Below are 18692 nucleotides of genomic sequence, written 5' to 3'. Positions count from 1 at the left end.
TATTCCTGATCCCGTGTTTTACATCTTTTCTCCTATTTCTGATGCAATTTACGCATTGAGGGTCGAGCTTTTTTGGACATTCATCTTTAAGATGGCTTGTTTCCCCACAGGTTTCGCACAGTTGGTCTGAGTGCCTGCAGATTTTTGCCATGTGGCCGAAACCGTGACATTTGTAGCACCTGATTAAGCTTAGATACTCCTTTACCCTATACGTTCTCCATTTTATAAAAATTCTTTCAGCCTGTATTGCACTTGCGCCCAGTGTACCTGGGAGCTGAATAATCCAATTGTTCTTTCCCTCTCTTGTTTTAAAAGAGCGTACAAACCTGACCTCTTCTTTTAATCTATCTAGAGTTTCCTTATCTATATTTCTAAAGTTTTTATTTAGCAAGTCCTTTTTTATTTCATCCGCTGAAAGGTCCATATCAACATCATATATGATAATTGATGGTTTGATCTTGTTAGGATTCTCAATTTTTAAACCCACTTCGTCCAGGTTTGATGCCTCAATCAATGCTATATCTTCTCTGTCCTTGACCTCCATTATTACACCTTTCCTTCGCATTTGTCTTATGTCTCGAACTTTGATCTCGCTTCTTACTGTTTCTAATTTATCCTTCAGCGCATTTTTGATTTCCTCGTTGCTTCTTTCGTCCTCGTTCAGCACCGGTTTGATTAGCACAACTTCAAATTTATCCTCATTTTTACTCTTGATTTCAGGATTATTTCTGTGACGGGGTTGTCCAGTCGCGGCGGTTACTTGAGCAAAAGTGCGCGAGGTTGAAGTGTTACATGCACTTTTATATCTTTCCTTTTCAACTATCTCTTCGTGCACTCTTGTTTCCAATACCCCCCATTTGGCTAAAATAAACTTTATAGCAGTTCTGGAAATTTTGTTGCTTTCGTTGAAAAGGAATTCTTCCAGTTCTGTCCTAACATTACTTATTTCTTTAAGGCTAGGATACTTCGCTTCGATGTTCGAAGTTCCTTTATTTTCAGGTACTTTGCTCTTTGGTTTTTCTGCGTTTCTGATTATTTTTCTCTCGGCTGGCGTTTCTTCATCGAGATCCACAGTGCCTGCCTCTCGTTCCAGAGTGCCCCCTTTTTCTTTTCCTCCGGTCAGTATCCTCGCTGACTCCGAGTGGATAAGGCCTCTGGATACTTCCTTCCGTAGGGGGGGAGGTGATCTGTGCACCGAACCTCGTCTTTCGAACGCAACCCTTTCTCTTTCTTTCTCCCTCTCATCCGCCCTTATTTCCTTGCCATCAACTTTAGTTTTGACGGAATTCCTTAGCTTATCTATTATAGTTTTTGATTTTTCAGTTTTATTTTTATCTCCCATTTTGTTCCCACGAGTATGGTGGGACGGAAAGTCCACCCAGGCAGAGCCCCCTATGCCATGGGTAAGCCTATTTCCCCGGGGGGGCGGCAGGTACCCCGGGGTTGGCCGCTAGAGGCCGGTCTACCCTCCGGCCATGCATCTCATCGTTGCGCGCCATTGCTCAAGATTAGGGGTATTTTTTATAGAGGCTCCTTCCTCGCAGCCCAGGCGGTTAAGCCGAGGCCCCCGGCCCCTAGAGACGTGACTTAGGGGTTACGGTATGGGGCCCGAAAATTGAGTCTCGGGACTACGTACACCGCAGCGTACGGATCACTCTTAGCACCCATCCATCCATGTTGTAGGATGGGTGAGCCCCCCCACCACGACAAGGTGGTGATCCACGGGGGAGAGTAGATAGGGACAGTGGGAATCTCGTTAATCCATTCATGCGCGTCACTAATTAGATGACGAGGCATTTGGCTATGTTTCGTCTACGGTGCGCGACGACTGCTACAAAATCACAGTCGCCAAGTCGCCACCGACTACGATATTGCAGAGCTGTTTATTGTTGGTGTTCGCAGTCAACACCCTGGAGCGTGAAGGTCGGAGCTAGCCAAAGGCAGCTCGTACTTCACCTCGACCATTCACGCAATCATTCAAACTCGCGCGATTGATGCGGAGGCCCCCAACTCTACGCGCCATCCATCATGCACCACCAGATGAGGCCACGTTCCGCCTTCCTTCGTTATAACGCGATGTCATTGCGTTAAAACGTTTCCAGTTCAGCCATGAGCCCCACAAAACTCGAGTCGTCAACGTTCGGAGCTGGGCGGACGTTAAACCCAGCTCTCGCAACTCAGACTCGCTTCGCGAGCTCCAGACACCTCGCCACGAAATTGTAATGGCGGTAAAACGAACATTATTTCGAGGTACTCCTGTGCGCTCCGCCACAGCGGCTGCCAGATCATTACATGATCGGTACTTCTCCACCTTACGCTCGTGGGACATCTCCAACGCGGTTTCGCTAGACACTACTTGCGCGTCTACGACCACTGCCTCACCACCCTTAGCGATGGTCAGGTCGGGCCGCCTCCGGCCGGCAGACGTCGAATACGCTTGTTCCGCATCGACGCGCCATCCCTTCTGCTGTAAATAGCCACCAACTTGACGGCATAGGTCGTCATGCCGCAGGATTCTCCCTCCGTGCGTTCTGAAGCAGCGTTGCACGCAGTGAGCCGGCGTCTCGGTTTCGGGACAACCGGCACGACAGCGATTATCGCGCCCATCACGACCTCGGGAGCATCTCGCTCTAGACGGTATGCAGTTAGCCCGTATGTGGTGATAGTGCACGTAGTCGGCACCTGGGATGGCATCGGCGCCAGCCGATACCCAGTAGGAGCTCAGGTTGGAGGCCGCAACCTCTCTGAGTCCACTCCCATCGCACGACTCGCGCAACCAAGCCGCACACTGCTGTCTGAGCTCAGCGGTTGTAGTCACTCTATGGCCCCGCACTCGCATCTGGTTTTCACACCAGACAAGCTGCCTAGCCACATACGTGGTTTCGGCAGCCGCGCATGCTGCGGGCAGAGTACTCCGACACAACCGCTGCAGTCGGTTATGCTTCAGAATTGGGATCAAAGTTCTCAATAGAGGCATTCCAAGCCCGCCACTCTGTATCGGCGCATGCAGGTATCCAGCAGGAACATCATGGGGAAAACGCAGCCATCGTCGCACCGCAGTGCGTACGATGGTATCCTTACCCTTGAGGGTTTTGGCCGAGACCGTACCCACTGTCCATCGGTGATAATACCGTGGAAGGAGACAGTCACGCAACAACCTCAGCCGCTGTTGCGGCTTAAGAGGTGCCCTCGTAAGTTGCTCGATGGCCTGAGCTAAGGGTGGATCGCTTGCGAGTTCCCTAGCACCTGTGTACTCGCAGCCCAGATACGTCCAGACATTGACCAGGGATCTTTGCGGTATCATCGCTCCCCCCACGGTGAAATAAGGTGTGGTGTCCACCTTCACTTTCTTGTCTCTGCCGGACGCCACCATGGACAGCACTCCGGTCTTTCTCGCGTTGATCTCGAGCCCATTTCGCATAAAGGCGTCATGAAGCCGTGTCAAGTTCTCCTGCAGCCCATCTCTGGTAGAGGCCAGGAGCACAATGTCGTCTGCGTAGCCCAGTGCATTGATAAGCCGGCCACCCAACCGATAGCCAACGTCCTCCGAGAGAATTCCTAGTGCTCTATCTATGACCAGATTGAACAGCAGGGGCGACAACGGATCACCCTGTCTCACGCCACGGCCGATCTTGATGGCCGACACTTCCTTAGCGCTGACCCCCTGCAACTCGGTCAGCGCATTCGAATAGACAGCCCTTACGTACTCTCTAAACTCCCGAGGGAGCCCCAGCTCATCGAGAGTCGTATGAATAGCAGCGTGCGCAACCGTATCGAAAGCTTTCGACAGATCGACGCACGCCACATGCAGAGAACGACAGCGCCTCCGGGCGTCCCAAAGCACGGATGAAAGGACTGTGACGTTTTCACATACCCCGTCCACCGGCCGGAACCCCCTTTGGCGCCTGTCGAAGATGTCGAGGGCTGCCAATCTCTTTGCCAATATCTTGTGGAAGTGTCTTATTATAACGGATCCTATGCTGAGAGGTCGGTACTCCGTCGGACCTGGCCGATCGGACATACCCCCCTTCTCAAGGAATACCGTTCTGGTTGTGGCGATTGATGAGGGGATCGTCTCTGCCAGGAGCAGCAGATTGAACAGAAGCGCACGAAGAATCGCAGGAACAGCGTTCCACATCCTCGGCGTAATCTGGTCCAATCCGGGCGCAGTGCCAGTCCTTACGGAAATCCTGTGTAACGTCCAGACAAATTTCAAAACTTCAAACTTGTTCAAAACTTTATCCTTTAATCTATTAGTCATGACAATCTCTAACCTGCATGAAAGACCGGTAATAACGAATATTTAATCACATATAATTACTCGTAGGATAAAACATGTCTTCTCACAAATGACGACAGAGTAATAATTCACTTTTAAATTTAATAATATTGATAGCATAAAAGGCATAATTAATAAAGACTCTCTACTCTCGATCATTCGTTAGGAAACATAAACCTGAAATAAGAATAAGCGTGCCTATATTATAACTATTCATAATTCAAGAGACTTAAAAATCGTACACGTAATGCGTAGTAACATTGTAGCCGTCACACGTTCGAAAGTACTAAATAAGGATACCATAGTTCGACTATGAATATTTAAAATCCTCATTGATTATTTGTGAGAAAACCTAAAATAAGGTTAAGAACGTATACATGTATATATATACGTCAAAGGGTTTGTTCCGAGACACCTTCACGACACTATATATATATATCAATCGTATACTTTGACGACACTATATATTTCTCTGGCGATTTCAATGACTGTATAAGACATGTAGTATTCTCTGGCGATTTCAATGACTGCATAAGACATATGGTATTCTCCGGCGATTTCAACGACAGTATAAGACATAATATTCATTTTACTAATATTAAATATATATATTATTCAATAGTATTAAATTTTAAATATGTACACTATATATATATATATATATATATATATTAACACACAAAATTTTTATACCTGAAATATTTATATATATATATCGCTTATAAAGAAATATACTAAATAATTAAATAATTATGTATGAAAGCCGCTTTACTATGTGAACTCGGCTTTACTCGCAAAGAAACATCCAGAAGATTCTAGAAGGTTCTAGTACAATAGCGTGATGCAATGCATGATGCAACGCTGAAACACGTTGCAACCTGCAAGGCCCATTGCAAGCCGCATAGCGATGAGTCACCAGCCACCTGCAAAATCAATTACCAAGAAGAAGATAAGATAAGTCGGAGCGCATAGCCAACAAAGGCATACAGCTATCGCTACCGAGAATAGGATAAAGAAAGTCGGAGCGACCGGCGATGAGTCACCTAGGAACACCGCTATCTCTACTAAGAAGCCATCTCTCCGGGACTTAACCGTTGCAATCTCTACCAGGAACAGATTGTCCCCGGTACTTCCCCGGCATACCTCTCTTGCCATTGGCTAAGCCGCATCGCCCGATGGGAGGAGCGAGCCCCATTTTTTGGGTATATAAACCCGGCTCCCGGCACGGAACGGCAGTGATTTCGTCGCAGTGGTTCCAGTCAACAACAATCCAGCACTCAACCAGCAAATACTACGGGGCTCTGAAGAAATCGAGACATAGCCGCCATTTCGGACCGAGGTACCGAGGCTCCTCAGCTCTTCAACTCAGAGGGAAGAACACAGTAGCGAAGTGTACCATAGCAAGGCACATAAGACATTGTCTAACCTTGTGAGTATTTAAGCCAGTTCACATATCCCTAAATAGTAAAGCGCGACGGACACTCATTATATTTAATCATTATATTTAATTAATTATTTAACCACTGAATTTCGAACTCAATCTTATTTCACATTACGAACTCTGAATTTCGAACTCAATCTTATTTCACATTACGAACTCTGAATTTGAATACAGACATAAGCCATATATTACTCTGCGTTTCCGATATTATTCCAATCTACGATTTGCATCTGCCTACGTCTGCGTTACAATCGTCGATCTATTTAATATTTTATCCAATACTATTCAATATTATTTAACCGATATCGCATACTTATTCAATCTATTATAATAAATATACTTATGTATTTTATTATATCACTGCTTATTTATATATGTATGTAACCCCGTATCCTACTACCTATTAGCGAATTGAATAACGCTAATTCCTCAGTACACATTAGAATTTTATATCCTGTCAGAAGGTAAATTCGCAAATCATCTCAGAGATGCACGTTTAGTAAAGTGAACGTAGCATTAGCCTAATAAGACCAGGACCTGAGAACCCGGAATAACCGGATGTATACCTACCTCTCTATTCTTTTATGCTTTTAACACCTTGCACTTTCCAATAATTGCGAATTACTTTACCACACCGACTGACAGTGATCTTGCATATTGATATTTAAATTTATTTGACAAGTGTACTCCACCTTACCCTATTTGCTACTATTAAAACCATACCCTGTCATAAGGTAAATTCGTTACTACGATTCTGAGATGCACGTTCTGTAAAGTGAACGTCGCATTAACCTTCGGGGACCGGAATCCACGGGCAACCGTACATTTCTTCACCTTTCCCTGCTTACTCTCTCTCTGCTTTACAAACCTAACGAATTACTTTACCAAACCAAATGACAGTGGTCTTAATGATTATTAAAAATAATTAATTCACAATTTACAATTCAATTATTGATGCCTGAAGCTACACGTATTAATACTCTTAATATAGATATTAATACTTATATTCAAACCTCTATTCCTAACTCCTTTATACCCATTAGAGTTATATCCTGTCAGAAGGTAAATTCGCAAATCATCTCAGAGATGCACGTTTAGTAAAGTGAACGTAGCATTAGCCTATTAAGACCAGGACCTGAGAACCCGGAATAACCGGATGTACACCTATCTCTCTATTCTTTCATGCTTCTAATACCCTGCATTTTCCAATAATTGCGAATTACTTTACCATACCAACTGACAGTGATTTTGATATTCATTGATAATTTGTTACTTCAAAGTCTAAGATTTATTTATTCATTAAGAATTACTATTTCAAAGTTTAAGATTTAATTATTAAAGATTGAAACATCAAGTATTAATATTCTCAACGCAGATATTAATACTCCTATTCAAATCCTTCCTTTTATCCACATTATTACCAATTCTCATTTAATACAGGTTTATTATAATAATTACTGACATAAGGTTAATTTATTAATAGGTGAAGGGCTTTCTCGCATAAGATTAACCTTTCTTCTATGTTCGCTTTCATTAACGAGTAAATCACGCTACAAACGTGAGTCATATTCAATTATTTCAAATAATAGAACAATCTATCTTTTGATTTATTTATGTGAATTTATTTAACCGTTAGATAATCTCTCCTTTCCGACGAAGGAATCAGATCGATCGAAACGAGCAGCACCTTCACAGGCTACGCGAACGTAGATCTCGAAGACCTCTAAATCTAAACGTTCAAATTTATCCAACGCGAATAATCATACAACCTCCCTCTTCAGACGCTTATTCGCCAATTAATAATATTCCTCCGTACATTGACTATTCTCACCCTCAATTTCCTGAACAGTCTCATTCAGAATCAAATACTTACTTAATCGATCCAAATCATCAAATTTTAACTGACCCTGATTATTACGTCCATGAGCAAACTCAACAATTAGCATCTCCGGAATACGATCCATTTTTACAACCCAATTCTAAAATTTTCAACGAGGACACCGTGGTACTCGCTTCCGACGACGTCAATAATTTCATCCCAGAAGGAGCACAGAATAATTTTAGTTCCTTTATAAACTATCTTAACCAATCTAACGACTCTGAACAGGAGCTCAATAACATTGTAATACAGTTCCAAACTCATCCTGAACCGAGTCAGGACCAGTAGATTTTGTGTCGACATAAAGGATTTATAAATAAATAAACAATTTTTATACTTGTAAAATATCTTTATTTCTTGACCCGACCCGCAGAATTCCTTCTCCATCCGACTTTCTCAATCGAATCTCAAGCTCTCGGCATCCCAGGGTATAGCCGGCCTAGCAGGTTGCCCTAAAAAAGTAGAGAGCAGCTTCTCGAACGTTTACCGAGGTAGACGCAAGAGAAGACCGACTTGTGCATAAGGTGATTTACCGTAAGGTGAATTGCCGGACGTAACACCTGTTCACCTCTGCAGGTGTTATAGGATCCCAGAGCAAAGTCTTATCCGCCACAGGAACTGGATCCGTGGCAGCGCCATCGCCGAGACCTTCGAGGTGAATCCCTCTCGGGCCCGACGTACGGCCCCGGCCAGCACTCGCAGCCTGTGCCGCCTCCCCAAACGACTCACGCAAGTCCGTCATGTCTCCATCCGCACCGCTGGAGGCCTCCATAATGGGGCGCCAGCAGTTAAGGAATTCGACAGCAGACGGCCTCTCGCGCACCGAGTCGCCCTCGAGGATACGCGACAAACAGGACTTCTTGTTCTTTCTGTAGAGGGATTGCACAATTGCATACTCCCTCTTTCTCTTCTGCTCCTTGCTCTCTCGTTTCACTGGAGGACAGTGCTTCTTTGCCGAAACGCGTTGCGGAGGGCGCACTTGTAGCGGCCGAGGGAAGATCATGCCCAGCCATCTTTCGATAGCCAAGACGTCGACCCTCACCGCCGTCAGAGCATCTCTTGCCGTGCCAGCAAGAGTATCAGCCTCGTAGCTACGGAACGCCGCACTCTGCTCTACGAGTGATTGTATCTTGTCCCGCAGCCTCTGAGAACTTTGTTCAGGGGGAGGCTGATGTGCGCTTTGATCGTCAGTACTAGCCTCAATGGCCGCAGGAATGGTGTCGGCTCGTGTCATCACCGCACCATCCCTATCGCCCTCATCGATCACAATCGCGCGACGCGATTGGATCTCTTGGCAGAAGTCTCTAACCATTACTCGGTAAGGCTCCTGTCGCCGTTTACCCTTGATGTCTTCGAGACTTCTATTGGGGAACCTTGTTTCCAGATACTGGTTAATGAAAGGTTCCCCGGCTAAGGTGCCTTCAGCCTCAGCGCGTGCCATGAGTCTAGTTTCTTCCACTGACCATCTGGCCTTTACGCGGTCAACATTGATAGCACTGTTGGCTTGTAGTGGGTGTGCACGTACTTTGTGGACACCAAAACCACGCATGTTCCGGAATCTCGCCGAACAATGCTCACAGCTGACCATCTCCTCCTCTAGGCTGTCCACTTCAGCCTGGCTGGTCCTTATAGTGATTCGCGACGGACCAGCTGCGACCCCGTCAGGGTCCTCCGCACCTCTCGCGCGCTCACTCAAGCGAGCACTCGCACGCAGACCCCGGGCCATCCGAGAACCCGGGACATCATAATCATTCTTAGCTTTATTCATAATTTACTGCGTGTAGGGGGGCAAACGGATTGACAACCGAGAGCCCCCCAAGAAACCCCGGTCTTTCTTGGCCCCACAACTCACCATGACCGTAGGCGCATGGGCCGAAGCCCTTAGGGGCGCACTTCGCTGTACACTCGCTTAGTCGACACCTACCGAGTCTAAACTTCCAAAGTAGGCCGTTTCCGGGAGCACCACGAGGAGGTGGAGGTACAACTTGGACGTGAGAGGCTGAAGGTCCTTACTAGAGGACTTCGTTGGCGCATCACGAACCAACCACGACTCTCTCTAAGTACCATCGCGGCGTGTTGCTTTGAGGACCGAGAGAGTCATAGTTACTCCCGCCGTTTACCCGCGCTTGCTTGAATTTCTTCACGTTGACATTCAGAGCACTGGGCAGAAATCACATTGCGTCAACACCCGCGAGGGCCATCGCAATGCTTTGTTTTAATTAGACAGTCGGATTCCCCTAGTCCGTGCCAGTTCTGAGCTGAGCGTTAAATGGCGGCCGAAGAGGACGACCACGACGGCTCGCGCCGCCACGGAAGCCTCGCAGCAAGGAAGATCCGCGGGAGGCCAAGGCACGGGACCGAGCTCGGATCCCGGGACCGGCGCGAGAACGCCGACCGTTCACCTTGCCCAGGCCCGGCATGTCAGCCAGACCCGCTTCCCGACCAAGCCCGACACGCCCAACTCCTCAGAGCCAATCCTTATTCCGAAGTTACGGATCCAATTTGCCGTCTTCCCTTACCTACATTATTCTATCGACTAGAGGCTCTCCTTGGAGACCTGCTGCGGATATGGGTACGAACCGGCGCGACACCTCCACGTGGCCCTCTCCTGGATTTTCAAGGTCCGAGGGGAAGATCCGGAAACCGCCGCAACTGCGGTGCTCTTCGCGTTCCAAACCCTATCTCCCTGCTAGAGGTTTCCAGGGAACTCGAACGCTTATACAGAAAAGAAAACTCTTCCCGGATCTCCCGACGGCGTCTCCAGGTCATTTTGGGTTACCCCGACGAACACTCTTACGAGGGCCCGAATTGTATGCGGTTCCGCTGCCGGGTTCCGGAATAGGAACCGGATTCCCTTTCGCCCGACGGGCGTGTGTCTTTCGTATAATATTTATTATTATTTCTCGACACTCGAGTATATTGTACGCCGTCATTGACATAGGATTTCTCCTAGGGCTTAGGATCGACTGACTCGTGTGCAACGGCTGTTCACACGAAACCCTTCTCCACGTCAGTCCTCCAGGGCCTCGCTGGAGTATTTGCTACTACCACCAAGATCTGCACCGACGGCGGCTCCAGGCAGGCTCGCGCCCAGACCCTTCTGCGCTCACCGTCGCGACCCTCCTACTCGTCAGGGCTTCGTGACGACGCGAGAGAAGACTAACGCCCGCTCCCGGTTGCCGCCCCACTTGCCGCTGACGGCAGAGTATAGGCTCGACGCTTCAGCGCCATTCATTTTCAGGGCTAGTTGCTTCGGCAGGTGAGTTGTTACACACTCCTTAGCGGATTCCGACTTCCATGGCCACCGTCCTGCTGTCTTAAGCAACCAACGCCTTTCATGGTGTCCCATGAGCGTCGAGTTGGGCGCCTTAACTCTGCGTTTGGTTCATCCCACAGCGCCAGTTCTGCTTACCAAAAATGGCCCACTTGGCACTCTGATCCGAAGATGTTCGTGGCTTCATAATTCAAGAAAGCCAGAGATCTCACCCATTTAAAGTTTGAGAATAGGTTGAGGTCGTTTCGGCCCCAAGGCCTCTAATCATTCGCTTTACCAGATGAGACTTGCGCGCGTTCCGTGCGGAACGGCCGAGTGCCAGCTATCCTGAGGGGAACTTCGGAGGGAACCAGCTACTAGATGGTTCGATTAGTCTTTCGCCCTTATACCCAGTTCCGACGATCGATTTGCACGTCAGAATCGCTACGGACCTCCATCAGGGTTTCCCCTGACTTCGTCCTGACCAGGCATAGTTCACCATCTTTCGGGTCCCAACGTGTACGCTCTGGGTGCGCCTCTTCTCGCGATGAGAACGAGACGCCCCGGGAGTGCGAGGCCGCATCGCGACGCGGCCCATCCTCCCTAGGTCGACGGCCAGGGCCGACCTTCACTTTCATTACGCCTTTAGGTCTCGCGACAAGTCCCAATGACTCGCGTACATGTTAGACTCCTTGGTCCGTGTTTCAAGACGGGTCCTAAGAGTACCCAAAGCAGTAGCGTCGCCGACCGGTATCGGTCTCCCGCGAGACCGCGGGAGACGTTCGCAGGCCTGTCGAAGGTGTACCGTACTGTAACCAACAGCGGGCCAGGACCGGGGACGGCGCGAAGTCCGTAACCTCCGAGTACCGTGGCGCGCGCTTGCGACGGTCTCGACGCACCGTGAATAGTGCGGCCTGATACCTTGCGCGTACCGCCGAGCAGCCGGCCGGGCGACCGAGGGTTTGTCGCGTGCCGTTTTACCGGCGACGCGACAGACACCGCACCCGGGCCGTAGACCGACACCCAGCGGGTCGCGACGTTCTACTTGGGGAGAAGTGCACGACGACGAGCGCCGGACATCGGCGCACGGTAGCGTGCCCGCGCGCGAGCCGCAAGGACTCCGCGGGACATCGCCGACCGACGCGAAGCCAGCGCCGCTGACGATGAATCTCCCCGTTCGATCTTTTGGGTTTCTTAGGTTTACCCCTGAACGGTTTCACGTACTCTTGAACTCTCTCTTCAAAGTTCTTTTCAACTTTCCCTCACGGTACTTGTTCGCTATCGGTCTCGTGGTCGTATTTAGCCTTAGATGGAGTTTACCACCCACTTAGAGCTGCACTCTCAAGCAACCCGACTCTAAGGAGAGATCCTCCCGAGGCGCGCACCGGTCGCTACGGGCCTGGCACCCTCTACGGGTAAGTGGCCCCATTCAAGATGGACTTGGACGCGACGCGGCACCTCGGGATAAGCGGATCCTCCCAAACACCACATTTCCCTGCGGCGGAACCGCGGGATTCGGTGCTGGGCTCTTTCCTGTTCGCTCGCCGCTACTAAGGAAATCCTGGTTAGTTTCTTTTCCTCCGCTTAATAATATGCTTAAATTCAGCGGGTAATCTCGCCTGCTCTGAGGTCGTCGCATAGTGAGTTTTCGTAGCCGTTTGCCTCCTCCGCGTCGCTCATCGTCGTCTCTCCTCTATAATATATATTATAAGAGGGAGAGAGAGAGAGCGTCGAACGAGAGAGCAGCAGCGGCAGCACACGAAATACGCGAGAAGGCAAATCGCCGGGGCGCTAACCGCACACACACTCGTTGGTGGTAATGGAGACGATATATCGCGGGGTTCGAAATTCTCGGCTCTCCTTTCTCTTTTATATACGAAATTCGGGCGGAATCGATTCGACGAGTACACGACGCGGCGCGCCGGTCCTTTTTTTTTGCTTTACGAAAATTTCGTGGACTCGGACACGCGGTCGGCTCGCGATTCAAAACCCTTCTCCGTAAAGAGGTAAAGGATTACGAATGCTCTCTCCGCCGGACGACGACGCGCCGTATATTTCTCCGTAATACCGTTATGTGTGCGGGCAAGGGCGCCTCGGCATAAGACGCGCGAGCGCTATCGCACCGAGAGACGCGGCACAGAGTGCGAGAGCAGTCGGTCAGTCTGTGTGATGTACTGAGAGGAGAGACGGTGAGACATGCGCTACCTACTTTCGGGAGACAACGACGCACGCGCCGCTCTAGGGAAAGCGGTGCCATTCACCGCCCTGACCCTTTTTTTGGCCGTTTGTTGCTCCCTTCGCGCGCGCTCTTACTCTCATCCCATTTCTCCTCGGCTCTCGCGTACACACACGACTTGGATACACAAACACGCTCCCCCTCTTAATTCGCGCAGCATTCTCTGGGCGCGCGTTCGCCAACGTTTTACACGCTTGTGCGCTTCTCTTTCTCATTATTATTTCGGTGTGTCATTTCAGACGACGCAAGGATTTGCGCCGCGGCTGGTCGGCGCGGCACAGACACCTCGGGCGAACGTCCAACGATCGCTCGTACGCCCATTGTAAGCGTTGCACAGAGCACAGGCGACGCGCGCGCCATTCTCTGGTCGCCCGCGTCGTGGCCGTGCGCGCTTTTCGGGCGCAAGTAGTTTAGGGGTACTAAAACGACTCTCAGCCAGGCGTGGTCCGGGAATTGTATCCGTGGACCGCAATGTGCGTTCGAAATGTCGATGTTCATGTGTCCTGCAGTTCACAAGTTGTGCGAGAACCTTCGATTTGTTTTAATTTTCCGCGCAGAGGCAAATTTATTTATTTATAAGTCGGCTCGTAGATACGAAGGAGACTGGATGCGGAGAAAATTGTAAAGGTGGAGAAATTCACTTTTGAGGCAAAGCAGTTTTATTCAAAACTCTCGCAGACAAGATTAAAACGCGGAAGTTCGCTCTAGAACGAGATAAATTCGCGCGATGCTCTTTTCGCTGATATACACGGAGACGTCTCTTCAGTTCAGACTCCTCGAGTAGACTCATTTTTGATCCTCGCGGAATTCGGCAGCTAAGGCTCATCCGATCGACGCGTGGCACACGTGCTGAAATCCTATTCGCGGACGATTGCCCCATCACGCTCCGAAACGCGAGACAAAGGCGAGTTTTTGTAGATTCCTCGCTCGCGGAATCGAAAACAACCGGAATAACATCTCGGCGTCGAATATTTTCAATTTCTACGATTAACCTTGCTTCGTCGCTCCGAAAATACGTGACAATTTTAAACATACCGCCCGCCTCGCATTTGAACGTATGCGAATATGCGAAATATAGCCAACGGTAGTCTTCAACGTACGATGAAGACAATAAATCAATTTTCAATCAACCAAGAAATCAAACAAGAGATCAATGCAATAATTCCTTGCGATCGAATAACGAGGGCAAGTAATCAGAAGGTGAAAAAACCTTTTACAATTTTCGAGTAAATATTTCTAAATTATAAAGACGCTCTCAATTTTCAATAGGCACTGAGCCTTAGCAAATATTCGCCTCTTTCGGCTGTTCGAGCACGCAAATACAATTATACATGTTTCGAAATTCTACCGACAATGCGATGGGTCGAATAACAAAGTCATAAATGCGATACCTGGCTCGAAAACCACGCCGAAGAGGAGAATATTGCCTAACATAGTAGATTTTTAACGTATAAGACGGGCAACAAGAGCCAAATCGCGGATGACAATGCGTTATCCTAACGAAACTAAATAATTTTCCGTTAGAATTAAATACCGGTGCACAAGGCACCAAATTTTACTTGGACACGGCCAAGATTTTAAATATGAAATAATCTCATATTTGAGATTTAATTTCAATACCCCCTTTAACCCCCCTACGGAAAATAAATAAATGAATGCAAGAGAAAAATATAGATCCGAAAATCGCTGAATCGGGAATCGAACCCGAGACCTTTCGCTTGCCGGGCGACTGCTCTTCCAGCTGAGCTATTCAGATCCTTTCGATTCTATACTTTTCTCTGTTATATATATTAATGTTGGTAAACAAACGCATTTTTTAAGCCAGCGTGTATCAAATATAAGAGTTTTAACAAGGCTCTGTAATATAAATATAAATTTAACGTATAAGACGGGCAACAAGAGCCAAATCGCGGATGACAATGCGTTATCCTAACGAAACTAAATAATTTTCCGTTAGAATTAAATACCGGTGCACAAGGCACCACATTTTACTTGGACACGGCCAAGATTTTAAATATGAAATAATCTCATATTTGAGATTTAATTTCAATACCCCCTTTAACCCCCCTACGGAAAATAAATAAATGAATGCAAGAGAAAAATATAGATCCGAAAATCGCTGAATCGGGAATCGAACCCGAGACCTTTCGCTTGCCGGGCGACTGCTCTTCCAGCTGAGCTATTCAGATCCTTTCGATTCTATACTTTTCTCTGTTATATATATTAATGTTGGTAAACAAACGCATTTTTTAAGCCAGTTATTTTCCGTAGGGGGGTTAAAGGGGGTATTGAAATTAAATCTCAAATATGAGATTATTTCATATTTTAAAATCTTGGCCGTGTCCAAGTAAAATTTGGTGCCTTGTGCACCGGTATTTAATTCTAACGGAAAATTATTTAGTTTCGTTAGGATAACGCATTGTCATCCGCGATTTGGCTCTTGTTGCCCGTCTTATACGTTAAATTTATATTTATATTACAGAGCCTTGTTAAAACTCTTATAAATTAGTTTATTCACTTTCTACAAGTTCGTCGCGTACCGAGACTTATGTTTCTCGGCGCTCGCTCTCTCGAGGACTGACTCGAGGGCTGCGCGAATTTCGGAGCTCGCGTAGGGCGGCAGCCGATCGGGGTCCTCGATTGGACCATCAGAAAATCAGGCGATGTACACACGCCAATTAGCGGCGAGTGTACACGTTGGTTTCACGTGTTTCCTTGGCGTAAACACTAAGGAATTTAACAAAAAAACATTCTAGAAAATTCGATCGTCCTCGAGGATTCGATCCGAAGAACGAATCTTCAACAATGTGGAAAGAATTTTATTAGAATTTCTCTACTATTTATTATATTAAAAATAATAATATGTATCACAAGAAAATATAAAATATGTTTGATTAATTTTACTATACAGTTTAGTAAAATTAATCACACATATTTCATATTTTATTGTGATAGATATTATTTTTAATGTGATAAATATTAATCAGAGAAATTTTAATAAAATTCTTTTCATACCGTATTGTCTCACAATTACCATAACTTTTAGGGTAAATTTTAAGAGAAAATTCTCTCAGTGTACCGATTAATTATTAAAAATTACTTGTAAAAAGGCACACGTTACTCGATGCGGACGACAATTGTTTACACGGCAAGGACACGACAACAGACTGCGGCGACGGATGACGCAACGCGTCGCGACGCTTCGCGACACGTCTAGACGATAACAATCACGCGGCGTTGCCGAACATGTGATTGACGCGAGACATGTATTAAAACGTATAATAATTATGTTATTAAAAAAGGCATATTATAACGTATTATAATTTTTTACGTTATAATACATTTTTTTTAATGACTTAACATTATCCGCCCGTTTTGCCCATTCTTTTTAAGCGAGACGTGAGAAAAATGATTATGTTTTGCGAACAAGATGTTCCATGTATAAATGTATTGGTCGCTCTTTCAAGAGCGGATTGACTTTGGTCGCTTTGAAAAGAGCGGATTGACTTTGGTCGCTCTGAAAAGAGCGGATTAATTTATAATAGGTGCTCAAAATGACCACCATCCATCCTTATGCAAGCTCGCATGCGTTTAAATAAATTTAATTGGACGTTCTCCATTACTTCCTCTTCGATATTCCAAATTACATATCGCAATCTGGTTTCTAAGTCGTCGACGTTCTCGGGAAGCGTTTTGTATATTGATTCCTTACAGTATCCCCATAAAAAGAAATCAAGAGAATTAAGGTCCGGGGATCTTGCGGGCCAACGTATCGGGCCATACCGACCCATCCAACGTCCAGGAAACTGCTCGTTCAAGTAGTTTGTTACAATCCTGGCGTTGTGTGGTCAAGCACCGTCTTGTTGAAAGAACATTTTATTTCTTTCAAATAGTGGCACTTCTTCTAAAAAATCGGGCAGATTTTCTTTCAAAAGTTCCGCGATACCATAGGGTACGCCTATTTAGCAGGCTAGAGTCTCGTTCGTTATCGGAATTAACCAGACAAATCGCTCCACCAACTAAGAACGGCCATGCACCACCACCCACCGAATCAAGAAAGAGCTATCAATCTGTCAATCCTTCCGGTGTCTGGGCCTGGTGAGGTTTCCCGTGTTGAGTCAAATTAAGCCGCAGGCTCCACTCCTGGTGGTGCCCTTCCGTCAATTCCTTTAAGTTTCAGCTTTGCAACCATATTTCCCCCGGAACCCAAAAGCTTTGGTTTCCCGGAAGCTGCCCGCCGAGTCATCGGAGGAACTTCGGCGGATCGCTAGCTGGCATCGTTTATGGTTAGAACTAGGGCGGTATTTGATCGCCTTCGAACCTCTAACTTTCGTTCTTGATTAATGAAAACATTTTTTGGCAAATGCTTTCGCTTCTGTCCGTCTTGCGACGATCCAAGAATTTCACCTCTAACGTCGCAATACGAATGCCCCCATCTGTCCCTATTAATCATTACCTCGGGGTTCCGAAAACCAACAAAATAGAACCGAGGTCCTATTCCATTATTCCATGCACGCAGTATTCAGGCGAAGGTAGCCTGCTTTAAGCACTCTAATTTGTTCAAAGTAAACGTACCGGCCCGACTCGACACTCAGTAAAGAGCACCGCGACGGGATATTAGTTGGGCCGCCCCTCGCGAGGCTAAGCCCACCGGTAGGACGTCCCACATCACGCCAGTTAAACACCGCGAGCGGTGAACCGACGGTGTGCGACACAGATTCAACTACGAGCTTTTTAACCGCAACAACTTTAATATACGCTATTGGAGCTGGAATTACCGCGGCTGCTGGCACCAGACTTGCCCTCCAATGGATCCTCGTTAAAGGATTTAAAGTGTACTCATTCCGATTACGGGGCCTCGGATGAGTCCCGTATCGTTATTTTTCGTCACTACCTCCCCGTGCCGGGAGTGGGTAATTTGCGCGCCTGCTGCCTTCCTTGGATGTGGTAGCCGTTTCTCAGGCTCCCTCTCCGGAATCGAACCCTGATTCCCCGTTACCCGTTACAACCATGGTAGGCGCAGAACCTACCATCGACAGTTGATAAGGCAGACATTTGAAAGATGCGTCGCCGGTGCTAGGACCGTGCGATCAGCACAAAGTTATTCAGAGTCACCAAAATAAACGGTGGACGAACGGCGAGCCGCCCGCCACCGATTGGTTTTGATCTAATAAAAGCGTCCCTTCCATCACTGGTCGGGACTCTGTTTTGCATGTATTAGCTCTAGAATTACCACAGTTATCCAAGTAAATGTGGGTACAATCTAATGAACCATAACTGATTTAATGAGCCATTCGCGGTTTCACCTTAATTCGGCATGCACTGAGACATGCATGGCTTAATCTTTGAGACAAGCATATGACTACTGGCAGGATCAACCAGGGAGCTTCGTGTTCGGTTACTCGCAAGGGAGTAACTCGCGAGCGAGCCCGAAGACTCGTCGCTAGCTCTTTTTCGCGCGCGCGCGCGTTCGATGCCGAAACACCGACGCGCGCGCGACACGCTCGTATGTGCCATTTTATTTGCCGCCGGTCTTGCTCAGCCGGTCGGCGACACTCTGCTGTGTTTAACGCTATTATGTAAAGCGTACGAGAGAACGACGGA

General features: G+C 47.4%; 1 pseudogene; it reads right to left on the bottom strand.

Moving 5' to 3' along the window:
- Window positions 1-16536: 16536 nt before the first annotated feature.
- On the bottom strand, window positions 16537-18471 carry LOC146719931 (small subunit ribosomal RNA; annotated as a pseudogene).
- Between the last annotated feature and the right edge of the window lie 221 nt (window positions 18472-18692).

The sequence above is a fragment of the Nylanderia fulva genome, unplaced genomic scaffold, assembly GCF_048542155.1.
Source record: "Nylanderia fulva isolate GAGA-0341 unplaced genomic scaffold, ASM4854215v1 Scaffold813, whole genome shotgun sequence".
Classification (NCBI taxonomy): Eukaryota; Metazoa; Arthropoda; class Insecta; order Hymenoptera; family Formicidae; genus Nylanderia; species Nylanderia fulva.
Note: the sequence above shows the minus strand (reverse complement) of the source record. Positions and strands in the feature narration are given on the sequence as shown.